The sequence below is a fragment of the Artemia franciscana genome, chromosome 7 (assembly GCF_032884065.1).
Source record: "Artemia franciscana chromosome 7, ASM3288406v1, whole genome shotgun sequence".
NCBI lineage: Eukaryota > Metazoa > Arthropoda > Branchiopoda > Anostraca > Artemiidae > Artemia > Artemia franciscana.
The window spans coordinates 10,380,006-10,392,550 of NC_088869.1; the positions used below are offsets into that span (position 1 = coordinate 10,380,006).

At 35.5% G+C, this 12,545-nt stretch overlaps 1 long non-coding RNA gene across 1 annotated transcript in view; it reads left to right on the plus strand.

Moving 5' to 3' along the window:
• The first annotated feature begins 202 nt into the window (after nt 1-202).
• LOC136028598 (uncharacterized) overlaps nt 203-12,545 on the plus strand; it is a 71,322-nt gene continuing 58,979 nt past the window's right edge. Inside the window, exons 1-3 of the long non-coding RNA XR_010617843.1 lie at nt 203-272; nt 1,367-1,604; nt 2,688-2,930. This is a non-coding gene — a long non-coding RNA (uncharacterized LOC136028598). The remainder of the gene's footprint in view (nt 273-1,366; nt 1,605-2,687; nt 2,931-12,545) is intronic.

The window sequence follows — 12,545 nt, forward strand, 5'->3', positions numbered from 1 at the left end:
TGAGGGCGACTGTAGACGTTATATTAGAGCAAATAGTGAAGAAAATTCCTTAACGCAATCAGCATAATCAATCAGCATGGTCTTATTATTCGAAAGTCGAGTGTTAGGGGAGACCAGCCAGGCTTCGCCACAGCCCAGGTTCACCATTTGCGTTTTGCTTGCAATCCATCCATGAAAAAAATCCCATAATCTAGCGTTTGAACTGCCATCTAGTAGCAAAAGTTTAAGTCGATTCAGAAGCATGTTAAAACATGTTTTGCAAATTCTATGTGGTAAGTTGTTTTTTGGTGCTTTAAAACTAGATTTTGTCCTGATGGAAAATGGAAAAAGTCATTGCTTAACATAAAGGTATGAGAGGACTCATTATCTCAACGTGATCATCTGCAACTTAGCAACAATGATGGGTGCATATTTGACGCCATCTATGGTAATAACTGATCAGTACTTTTTTTATCAAAAGAGGGAACAAGCTCACGTTCGCCATCAAAAACCAGCCCTGGTTCGCTACTCGTAGGAATGGTGAACCAGGGCCTGGCGAACCTTGACGGTCGAATTCTCGCAATAAACCTACTAAGCCTATCTTCTGTTTTTAACCTAACCGGGAAGTAAATGTTGTGATTTTTGTTCAACTGACCTTTCTTCTTCTTATACTTTGTGACCAACGGTCTGTAAGATCAACCCCGAGAAAAAATACAATAGTTGATATTCCTGAATCAGCTTCAGATGACGATTCCTCCTCCCTTGGCAGCTGTTTTCCCAAACATATTTTAAGTTTTTGGCTGCTATGGTGGTTGTGGTGGAAGCACAAACCATGAAAAAAAACTGATCGTTCCAAGTTGTGCTTTTCCTTTTGGTTCAATGTGTGGGACTGTAAGTCCTCAATCGAGAATTTCGATTTCAATTGTGTTTTTATTTCGATTTGACATATCTTTTGAGGTGTTTCTGGCTTTTTTTGAAATCTTCAAAAATGTGTCTCAGTAATGCCAACTTATTGTTCTTTAAAATCAAATAATGAAGCTAATTAAATCAGGACCGCGGGCCAAGCTTATTTCAAAATACACCTTAGAACCAAATTTTTACGCAATATGTGGCTTTGAAATTGAAAGTTGATCATGGCGTGTGTGGCGCAATTAGTCTGTCTTAGCTATTTCTAAGGGGTGTTAAATAGCATTTAGGGCTAATGCATTGAGAATAGATGATTCTGAACCTAAGATAAGTACGCCGGAGGTCTAGGGGAATTGTATTACATTACCTTTCATAGTCAATTTTTTTTTTTTGCATCCTTCTTTATTCCGTTTACTTTTTTTATTTTCAATTTTTATGTTTCTTAGACTCGTGACTCAAAACCGTGACTTTTCTTTCCTAGATGGCACTTCACAATAAGTCAACCTCAAGTTTAAAATATCAGGCTTCAGTCATCTTGGCAATTCCTGTAGTTTCAACGTGCGTGACCTAGTGCTTGGAAAACGTTTTAGCATTGCATTTTGCAGACATATTTCTTAAGCAATCTTCCACAAACCACAGTCTCTGGAGATTTCTTCTCCACAATGCCGTCTGGTGTTTTGAACTCTCAGGTGAAACGATTGGTACAGTTTAAGCCTAAGGTAAGTACAGCAGAGGTCTAGGGAAATTTTATTATATTACGTTTTACAAGCAAAAATTATTGTTTGTGCTATTGCATTTCTTAATGTTCAGGTTATGGTTCTTTTTGGTTTTGGCTTTTATTTTTATCTTTTTCAAGAGTTTTATTTTTAGTCACTGGTATACGGACACTTTGGCATTTTTGGTACTCACATCTGAGTTTTTTACACAAATGGGGTGCACACCATTGGACAATATAATATTCTGTTTATATTCTCAATGTAATTTATTGGCTGTGGAAAAACAGGACTAAGTATTTAACGTATAAATGCTACTCGGAGAAAATGCCATGAAGAACATCTATTCTTCAATAGATTTTCCCAAAAATGCCCTAAAAATATTAAACCATGGGTCTGAAAATAAATATCTGTATTTCCAAAGGAAATAGAAAAATAGTGGCATATTTCCCATAGAAACAAGAAAATATGTGTTAGCGTCAGTGAGACAAAAGATAAAACAGATACTAATGACACAATTGCCCAAACGCTCTTAGTTGCAGCCTTAGGAACTAAAATTTCTCTCAGAACGTGACCAAAAACCCTCTACCTTTATGTTCGTATTAATTTTCGTTTTATTCTTCATAGTTGACTTTGATACTTTATTTTCTTTTGTTACAATTGCCTTCTTAGTTTCTCCTATTGAATTATGTTGGGATGTTATCTTAATAGTTTTATTAGACATAGATGATAACCCATCATCATTCAATCCACTGTATTCTTAGCAATAGTAGATTAAAGCCTATATCGTTGATACAGGTCTATGAAAACAATAGATAATAGAATGAGACATGTGAAGACTATTAATACTTAGCAGAGAAGCTTGAAAAATATATAAGGAAATCAATCGATGAGCGTGCTAATTCCATTTAACAGAACATCTTGTTAACAATTTCAAATTATTTTTTGACTTGATCTATCTTGAGCTTAAAGAAAATATTACCAAATGAGCTGTTAAATATTTTCCCAGCTACAATTATAGAATTATAGTAGAGCTTAAATTTCTCTGTAGCTTCTTTATGCTCTATTATATGCTTATTTCATTTGTAGGAGGCAACACACCATTCCTACCGTATTCTTAGCATCTACTGGTCTAAATTCAGTTACTTGGGACATGTTAAGAAATTCTATGTATCCTTTGATGTATGAATATCCTCTTAGTATAGCTCTGTGGCTTCCTAGAATAAGGTTCAAGAATAATATCATCCATCATCGTGTAGATTAGTTCTTACGTCAGATTGGTCCTGCGTATTTGCTAGTCAGTGCTTTTCATATTTGTGGCAAGAAACCATTGTAAGTTTTGCATACTTTTTTCTATAGATATGTGCTTTATTACAGCGTTAACAGTTAAATACATTTAATGATCTAATTCATGATCTCCAATTTATTTTTTCTCTCATTATCTTTTTTTTTGTTACCTTTTTTATTTATACTTTTTGCGTTAACTTCTGTTTCCCTTGTGCAACAAATCTGTGGCATTTTTTTTCTGTTGATTTTCTTAGTTAACTTTATTTTTTAACCAGTAGTAACCAACAATCTCACTAAATTCCTTTTAAAGTTTACCACAAGTGGATGATTCTTATAATAGACTTCTAAATCTAAGAGAGAAAAGGGGTTATAATTTAAATTAAACATTGGAATAATAAAAAATCAACAACAATAAACTGTAAATAATAAAAAAAATTTCTCAGCAATTCAAATAAGAAAATCCGCCACAGGAACTTGTTTTGGAAGAAAAGAGAATTTTTCACCTTTTTTGGAAGTTTGAATTTCCAATGGTTCAAGCGTTCTACAGGACAAATTAACTACAGCCGGTCACGGGGTGAATCTTGGAGCATAAATAGGGTTATTTATTGATGATTCATTTCGTAGATTTTCTAATTTTTTAATTAGTCGTTTCCTAGATAAGCGGAAATCATGATTAAATAAATTTCTTTCCTATCCAGCAATCCAGGAGAAGGGTTATGTACAGCCTTCAATCCTTTGCTTTTTTCTCGAAAATCTTGTATATGTAATTCGGTTGATTTAGTTGAAAAACTCAAAAACGTAAATATTTTAGAAAACACAATTATTAGTAGCTTTGACATTGTGTCTATTAATACAAATATTAATGCAGCAGAATCCGAGAAATTATTAGAAAACTAGCTTTTGGGGTGGGGCTTATCGCCACCCCAACACCTAATTGGTGGGGGCGCTTCGCCCCCCAAACCCCCCCCCGCGCGTAGGTCGTTACAAACCATATTAGTTAAGTGCCATTGTAGTTGTGTCCCTGTGTTCCACCTGTGAATATATATATATATATATATATATATATATATATATATATACATATATATATATATATCTATCTATATAAAAATAAGTTGTCTGTCTGTGGATGTGTGGATGGATGTGTGGATGGATGTGTCAGGTGACGTCACCTGAAAAAACTAGATTAGGTGACGTCAAAACTGAAAAAACTAAAAAAAGGCAAAAACTACAAAAAAAACTAAAAACTAATAAAAAAAATAAAAAAGCTAAAAAACTAAAAAAACTATAAAGGTAAAAACCAATAAAAAACTAAAAAAAAAACTGAAAAAACTAAAAAAAGGCAAAAACTACAAAAAAAAACTAAAAACTAATAAAAAAAGTAAAAAAGCTAAAAAACTAAAAAAACTAAAAAAACTAAAAAAGGTAAAAAACTAAAAAAAATAAAAAATAAAAAAAAACTAAAAAAAAGGAAAAAACTGAAAAATAAGCTAAAATAAAGGTAAAAACCAATAAAAAACTAAAAAAAAAAGGAAAAAACTAATAAATGACGACACTCAAAGAGAAAGCGACCAGGACAAAAAACTAAAAAAAAAGGCAAAAACTACAAAAAAACTAAAAACTAATAAAAAAAATAAAAAAGCTAAAAAACTAAAAAAACTAAAAAAAGGTAAAAAACTAAAAAAACTAAAAACTAAAAAAAAACTAAAAAAGGTAAAAACTAAAAGAACTAAAAAAGAAAAAAATAAATGACGACACTCAAAGAGAAAGCGACCAGGACAAAAGGAATGTTCGATTAGCAATCAACAAAGCACCGGGACACAGGGAGTATAAATGACGACCAGGACACAAGTAAAAAAAAAAATTAACAAAACTAAAAAGAAGGTAAAAACTACAAAAAAACTAAAAAGAAAAAAAAACTAAAAACTAATAAAAAAACTAAAAAATCTAAAAATCTAAATAAACTAAAAAAGAAAAAAAAAGGAAAAAAATAAAGGAGAAAAACAAAACTAAAAAACGAATGTATATACAGACCGGTACACCGGGATACAAATGACGACCGGGACACAGGGAATATAAATAACGACCGGGACACAGGGACACAACTACAACGGGGACACCGGGGGAAACAGGGGGATATAAATGACGACCGGGACAAAAAAACTAAAAAGAAATAAAAACTAAAAACTAATAAAAAAAACTAAAAAATCTAAAAATCTAAATAAGCTAAAAAAGAAAAAAAAAGGAAAAAAATAAAGGAGAAAAACAAAACTAAAAAACGAATGTATATACAGACCGGGACACCGGGATACAAATGATGACCGGGACCCGGGACACAGGGAATATAAATGACGACCGGGACACAGGGACACAACTACAACGGGGACACCGGGGGAAACAGGGGGATAACCTGACAATCTATTTATATGCAAAGACAATGGGACAGCAAAGAATGTTGTATATTCGCAAGTTTTACGTAGTTAAAACCATATATATATATATATATCTATATTCACAGGTGGGACATAGGGACACAACTACAATGGCGCGTAACTATTATGGCGCGTAACGACTTACGCGCGCGGGGGGGCTTGGGGGGGGCGCGAAGCGCCCCCACCAACTAGGTGTTGGGGTGGCGCGAAGCGCCACCCCAACAGCTAGTATATATATATATATATATATATATATATATATATATATATATATATATATATACATATATATATATATATATATATATATATATATATATATATATATATATATATACATATTTATATATATATATATATATATATATATATATATATATATATATATATATATTATATATATATATATATATATATATATATATATATATATATATATATATATATATATATATATATATATATATATATATATATATATATATATATATATATATATATATATATATGTTTTTAACTACGTAAAACTTGCAAATATACAACATTCTTCGCTGTCCCATTGTCTCTGTGCATATAAATAGATTGTCAGGCTTACCGACTCTTGAACATGCAGCATATAATTGTCCATGGGAAAAACAATCCGAATTCAGATCTATACCTCATTATTCTAAGGATTGCCCCTGAGCTTTGTCAATGGTGATTCCTAATCAAACATTTCCAATGTCCCCGTCGTCATTTATATATCCCCACTGTGCCCCCCAGCGTCCCCGCTGTAGTTGCGTCCTTGTGTCCCGGTCATCAATTGTATTCCCTGTGTCCCGGTCGTCATTTGTGTCCCGGTGTCCCAGTCTGTAATTTCTCTTTGAGTGTCCCGATCGTCATTTATATTCCCTGTGTCCCGGTGTCCCGGTGTCATTTGTGTCCCGGTGTCCCGTCTATAATTTTTCTCATTATTCTAATGATTGCCTTTGAGTTTGTTGATGGTGATTGCTAATCAAACATTCCCTGTGTCCCGATCGTCATTTATATATCCCCCCCTTTACCCTCTGGCGTCCCCGTTATAGTTGTGTCCCTGTGTCCTGGTCGTCATTTATATTCCCTGTGTCCCGGTCGTTATTTGTGTCCCGGTGTCCCAGTCTGTAATTTCTCTTTGAGTTCTCGGTCGTCATTTATATTCCCTTGGTCCCGGTGTCCCGGTCGTCATTTGTCCATGGGAAAAACAATCCATATTCAGATCTATACCTCATTATTCTTATCATTGCCCTTGAGCTTTGTTGATGGTGATTGCTAATCAAACATTCCCTGTGTCCCCGTCGTCATTTCTATATCCTCCCTGTGCCCCCCAGCGTCCCCGTTGTAGTTGTGTCCCTTTGTCTTGGCCGTCATTTGTGTCTTGGTGTCCCAGTCTGTAATTTCTCTTTGACTGTCTCGGTCGTTATTTATATTCCCTATGTCCCGGTGTCCAGGTCGTCATTTGTGTCCCGCTGTCCCGTCTGTAATTTTTCTCATTATTCTAATGATTGCCTTTGAGCTTTGTTGATGGTGATTGCTATTCGAACATTCTCTGTGTCCCGGTTGGTCATTTATATATCCCCCCTTTGCCCTCTGGCGTCCCCGTTCTAGTTATGTCCCTGTGTCCCAGTCGTCATTTATATTCCCTGCGTCCCGGTCGTTATTTGTGTCCTGGTGTCCCAGTCTGTAATTTCTCTTTGAGTTTCTCGGTCGTCATTTATATTCCCTGTGTCCCGGTGTCCCAGTCGTCGTTTGTCCATGGAAAAAACAATCCCTATTCAGATCTACACCTCATTATTCTTATCATTACCCTTGAGGTTTGTTGATGGTGATGGCTAATCGAACATTCCCTATGTCCCCTTCGTCATTTATATATCCCCCCTGTGCTCCCCGGCGTCCCCGTTGTAGTTGTCTTCCTGTGTCTTGGTCCTCATTTATATTCACCAACCAAGTTGTTGGGGCGCTTTGCGCCCCCAGGCCCCCATGCGCGTAAGTCGTTACGCGCCATTGTAGTTGTGTCCCTGTGTCCCACCTGTGAATAGATATATCTATATATATAAAAATAAGTTGTCTGTCTGTGGATCTGTGGATCAGGTGACGTCATGTTTCTGTGTCGGCTGACGTCATGAAACTAGTTGTCGTCATTTTTGTTATGACGATGCTTAGTATATTGTAAAACACATTAATTTGGTTAATAATATACCATTTAAAACACCAAAATGAACATGCTGGAGTAGTCACTCGGTGAGAGAGGGTGTCAGAACGGAGAATGAAGGTCCCAGGTTCAAATCCTGGTTAGGCTAAAAAAGGTAAAAAACTAAAAACTAAAAAAAAACTGAAAAAACTAAAAAAAGGCAAAAACTACAAAAAAAACTAAAAACTAATAAAAAAAATAAAAAAGCTAAAAAACTAAAAAAACTAAAAAAAAGGTAAAAAACTAAAAAAACTAAAAACTAAAAACTAAAAAAAAAACTAAAAAAAAGGAAAAAACTGAAAAATAAGCTAAAATAAAGGTAAAAACCAATAAAAAACTAAAAAGAAAAAAAAGAAAAAACTAAAAAAAAATTTCATCTAAAAAACTAAAAAAAACTAAAAAAGGTAAAAACTAAAAGAACTAAAAACGAAAAAAATAAATGACGACAATCAAAGAGAAAGCGACCATGACAAAAGGAATGTTCGATTAGCAATCAACAAAGCACCGGGACACAGGGAGCATAAATGACGACCAGGACATAAGTAAAAAAAAAAAATAACAAAACAAAAAGAAGGTAAAAACTACAAAAAAACTAAAAAGAAAAAAAACTAAAAAACTAATAAAAAAACTAAAAAATCTAAAAATCTAAATAAACTAAAAAAGAAAAAAAGGAAAAAAATAAAGGAGAAAAACAAAACTAAAAAACGAATGTATATACAGACCGGGACACCGGGATACAAATGACGACCGGGACACAGGGAATATAAATGACGACCGGGACACAGGGACACAACTAAAACGGGGACGCTGGGGGGCACAGGGGGATATAAATGACGACCGGGACACCGGGACAGGGAATGGTCGATTAGCAATCACCATCAACAAAGCTCAAGGGCAATCATTAGAATCATGAGGTATAGATCTGAATACAGATTGTTTTCCCATGGACCATTATATGTTGCATGTTCAAGAGTCGGTAAACCTGACAATCTATTTATATGCACAGACAATGGGGCAGCAAAGAATGTTGTATATTCGCAAGTTTTACGTAGTTAAAAACATATATATATATATATATATATATATATATATATATATATATATATATATATATATATATATATATATATATATATATATATATATATATATATATATATCTATCTATATTCACAGGTGGGACATAGGGACACAACTACAATGGCGCGTAACTAATATGGCGCGTAACGACTTACGCGCGCGGGGGGGCTTGGGGGGGGGGGGGCGCGAAGCGCCCCCACCAACTAGGTGTTGGGGTGTTGCGAAGTGCCACCCCAACAGCTAGTATATATATATATATATATATATATATATATATATATATATATATATATATATATATATATATATATATATATATATATATGTTTTTAACTACGTAAAACATGCAAATATACAACATTTTTCGCTGTCCCATTGTCTGTGCATATAAATAGATTTTCAGCTTTACTGACTCTTGAACATGCAACATATAATCGTCCATGGGAAAAACAATCCGTATTCAGATCTATACCTCATTATTCTAATGATGTGTCCCTGTGTCCTGGTCGTCATTTATATTCCCTGTGTCCCGGTCGTCGTTTGTATCCCGGTGTCCCAGTTTTTAATTTCTCTTTGAGTGTCCCGGTCGTCATTTATATTCCCTGTGTCCCGGGGTCGCGGTCGTCATTTTTGTCCCGGTGTCCCAGTCTGTAATTTTTATTCGAACAATCCCTGTGTCCCGGTTGTCATTTTTATATCCCGCCTGTGCCTCCAGCGTCCCCATTGTAGTTGTGTCCCTGTGTCCCGGTCGTCATTTATATTCCCTGTGTCCCAGTCGTGATTTGTGTCCGGGTGTCCCAGTCTGTAATTTCTCTTTGAGGTTCCCGGTCGTCATTTATATTCCCTGTGTCCCGGTCGTCATTTATGTCCCGGTGTCCCGGTATGTAATTTTAACAGTTGACAAACATGACTTCAGTCGACAAACAACTTCATGACGCATACAGCTCAATCCTTATAATGACGTCAGTCGAAAAACATGACGTCAGTCGACGCGCTTCGCGCCACCCCGACACCTAGTTGGTGGGGCGCTTCGCGCCCCCCAAGCCCCCCCGCGCGCGTAAGTCGTTACGCGCTATATTAGTTACGCGCCATTGTAGTTGTGTCCCTGTGTCCCACCTGTGAATATAGATAGATATATATATGTGTTCAAACTACGTAAAAATTGCGAATATACAACATTCTTGGCTTTCTCGCTACTGTGAGCTTTCCGTTTCCAATTGCCAGCAATTGATCTGAAAATGTTTGACCAGAGTCATCGTTACACAGACAGACAACTTATTTTTATATATATAGAAGATATATATATATATATACTAGCTGTTGGGGTGGCGCTTCGCGCCACCCCAACACCTAGTTGGTGGGGGCGCTTCGCGCCCCCCCAAGCCCCCCCGCGCGCGTAAGTCGTTACGCGTCATATTAGTTACGCGCCATTGTAGTTGTGTCCCTATGTCCCACCTGTGAATATAGATATATATATATATATATATATATATATATATATATATATATATATATATATATATATATGTATATATATATATATATATATGTAATTTTAACAGTTGACAAACATGACTTCAGTCGACAAACAACTTCATGACGCATACAGCTCAATCCTTATAATGACGTCAGTCGAAAAATATGACTTTAACTACTTAAAACTACTTTAAACATGTTTTTAACTACTTAAAACTTGCGAATATACAACATTCTTTGCTGTCCCATCGTCTGTGCATATAAATAGATTGTCAGGTTTACCGACTCTTGAACATGCAACGCATAATGGTCCATGGGAAAACAATCCGTATTCAGATCTATACCTCATGATTCTATTGATTGCCCTTGAGCTTTGTTGATGGTGATTGCTAATCGACCATTTCCTTTGTTGCCGTCGTCATTTATATATCCCCCTGTGCCCCCCGGCGTCCCCGTTGTAGTTGTGTCCCTGTGTCCAGGTCATCATTTATATTCCCTGTGTCCCCGTCGTCATTTGTGTCCCGGTGTCCCAGTCTGTGATTTCTATTTGAGTGTCCCGGGCGTCATTTATATTCGTCAGGATATTGTAGGGCATCGTAGCATCGATGAGTTTAAGCAATTCTTGTCAACTGATTTTTTCGCCTATAAAGAATATTATCTCGAGGTAAGAACTGATCACCGACCACAACGATTGCCACTTTGTTGATAGTTGCGTATCAGGAGGCATCAATTCGATTGCTGTTTTTAAACAGAAGTACTAAATTATTATTTTTGTGGAAAAGATGATATATATAAATATATATATATACATATTTTCTTTTTAGTTTTTTTGTAGTTTTTACCTTTTTTAGTTTTTTTCTTCTTTTGTATTAATGCAAAAGCCAAGGTTCAAATCTGGAGCCTCTCGGACCTAGAACCTGAAACATAACGCTTTACCAACTCAGCTACTTCGGCTTGAATACATTCGTTTTGAGCAGCTTCCTCGGGTGTTGCCATTGTAGGTTCTTCAGTCATTTTACAATTAAAAATTTGTCTTTGAACGATATTCTTAAATACCTGTGTCCTGGTCGTCATTTATATTCCCTGTGTCCCGGTCGTCATTTGTGTCCCGGTATCCCAGTCTGTAATTTCTCTTTGAGTGTCCCGGTCGTTATTTATATTCCCTCTGTCCCGGTCGTCATTTGTGTCCCGGTCTGTAATTTCTCTTTGAGTGTTTTTTCTTTTTAGTATTTTTTAGTTTTTTACATTTTTTCTTTTTTCAGTTTTCTTTTTCTTCTTTATTTTTCAGCTTCACTATGAAATACATATCGCCGAACCTTTGTTTTTTTAACTAAAATCTGGTAGGCATTGATGACGTTATCCAAGTCAAGATCCCAAACCCAATCATCATCGCTATCATTTTCAGTTTTGATATGTTTTGACTCTCGCTGTCCAGGTGGATGTTCATCTAACTGCGTGGTTTTGCGTTCTTTAGCCTCAAGCCTGTTTCCTTGCTGTTCTTTTGATTCCTCGGCACGCTTTCTTTTCTGACTTTCTCTATCAGCGGCAAGTTTTTTGCCATAGACTCTTTGAGCATCTTCATCGGCTTTTGCCATTGTAAGTTCATCAGTCATTTTAAACTTAAACATTAATAGATTTCTACGTGAACATATATGTCTTAAATATCTTTAATGACGTCACCGTCATAGCAAAAATGACGACAACTAACTTCATGACGCCAGTCGACACAGAAACATGACGTCACCTGATCCACAGACAGACAACTTATTTTTATATATATAGATAGATATAATTCTAAAATTGTCAGGTAATTTTCTATTTTGAAATAAAAACTAAAAATTATTGCTCAGACAACATAAATATTTTTGATATTTACATAATAGCTTTAGTGGTTCTGGACTGAAAACTAAATATACTAATCAAATTGGGAATTGCAATCTTTTAGGTTGAAAAGGCAGATCCATTGGAATCATGAGAATGCGTGGAATAAGAAAAGCCTCACCCTCAAAAGGCCCTGTCAAGATTGTTGCCTCTATTACGTTATAACAGACATAACACGTCATTTGTGTCCCGGAACCTTTGTTTTTTTAACTAAAATCTGGTAGGCATTGATGACCTTATCCAAGTCAAAATCCCAAACCCAATCATCATCGCTATCATTTTCAATTTTGATATGTTTTGACTCTCGCTATCCAGGTGGATCTTCATCTAACTGCGCGGTTTTGCGTTCTTTAGCCTCAAGCCTGTTTCCTTGCTGCTCTTTTGATTCCTCGGCACGCTTTCTTTTCTGACTTTCTCTATCAGCAGCAAGTTTTTTGGCATAGACTCTTTGAGCATCTTCATCGGCTTTTGCCATTGTAAGTTCATCAGTCATTTTAAACTTAAACATTAATAGATTTCTAAGTGAACATATCTTTAATGACGTCACCGTCATAGCAAAAATGACGACAACTAACTTCATGACGT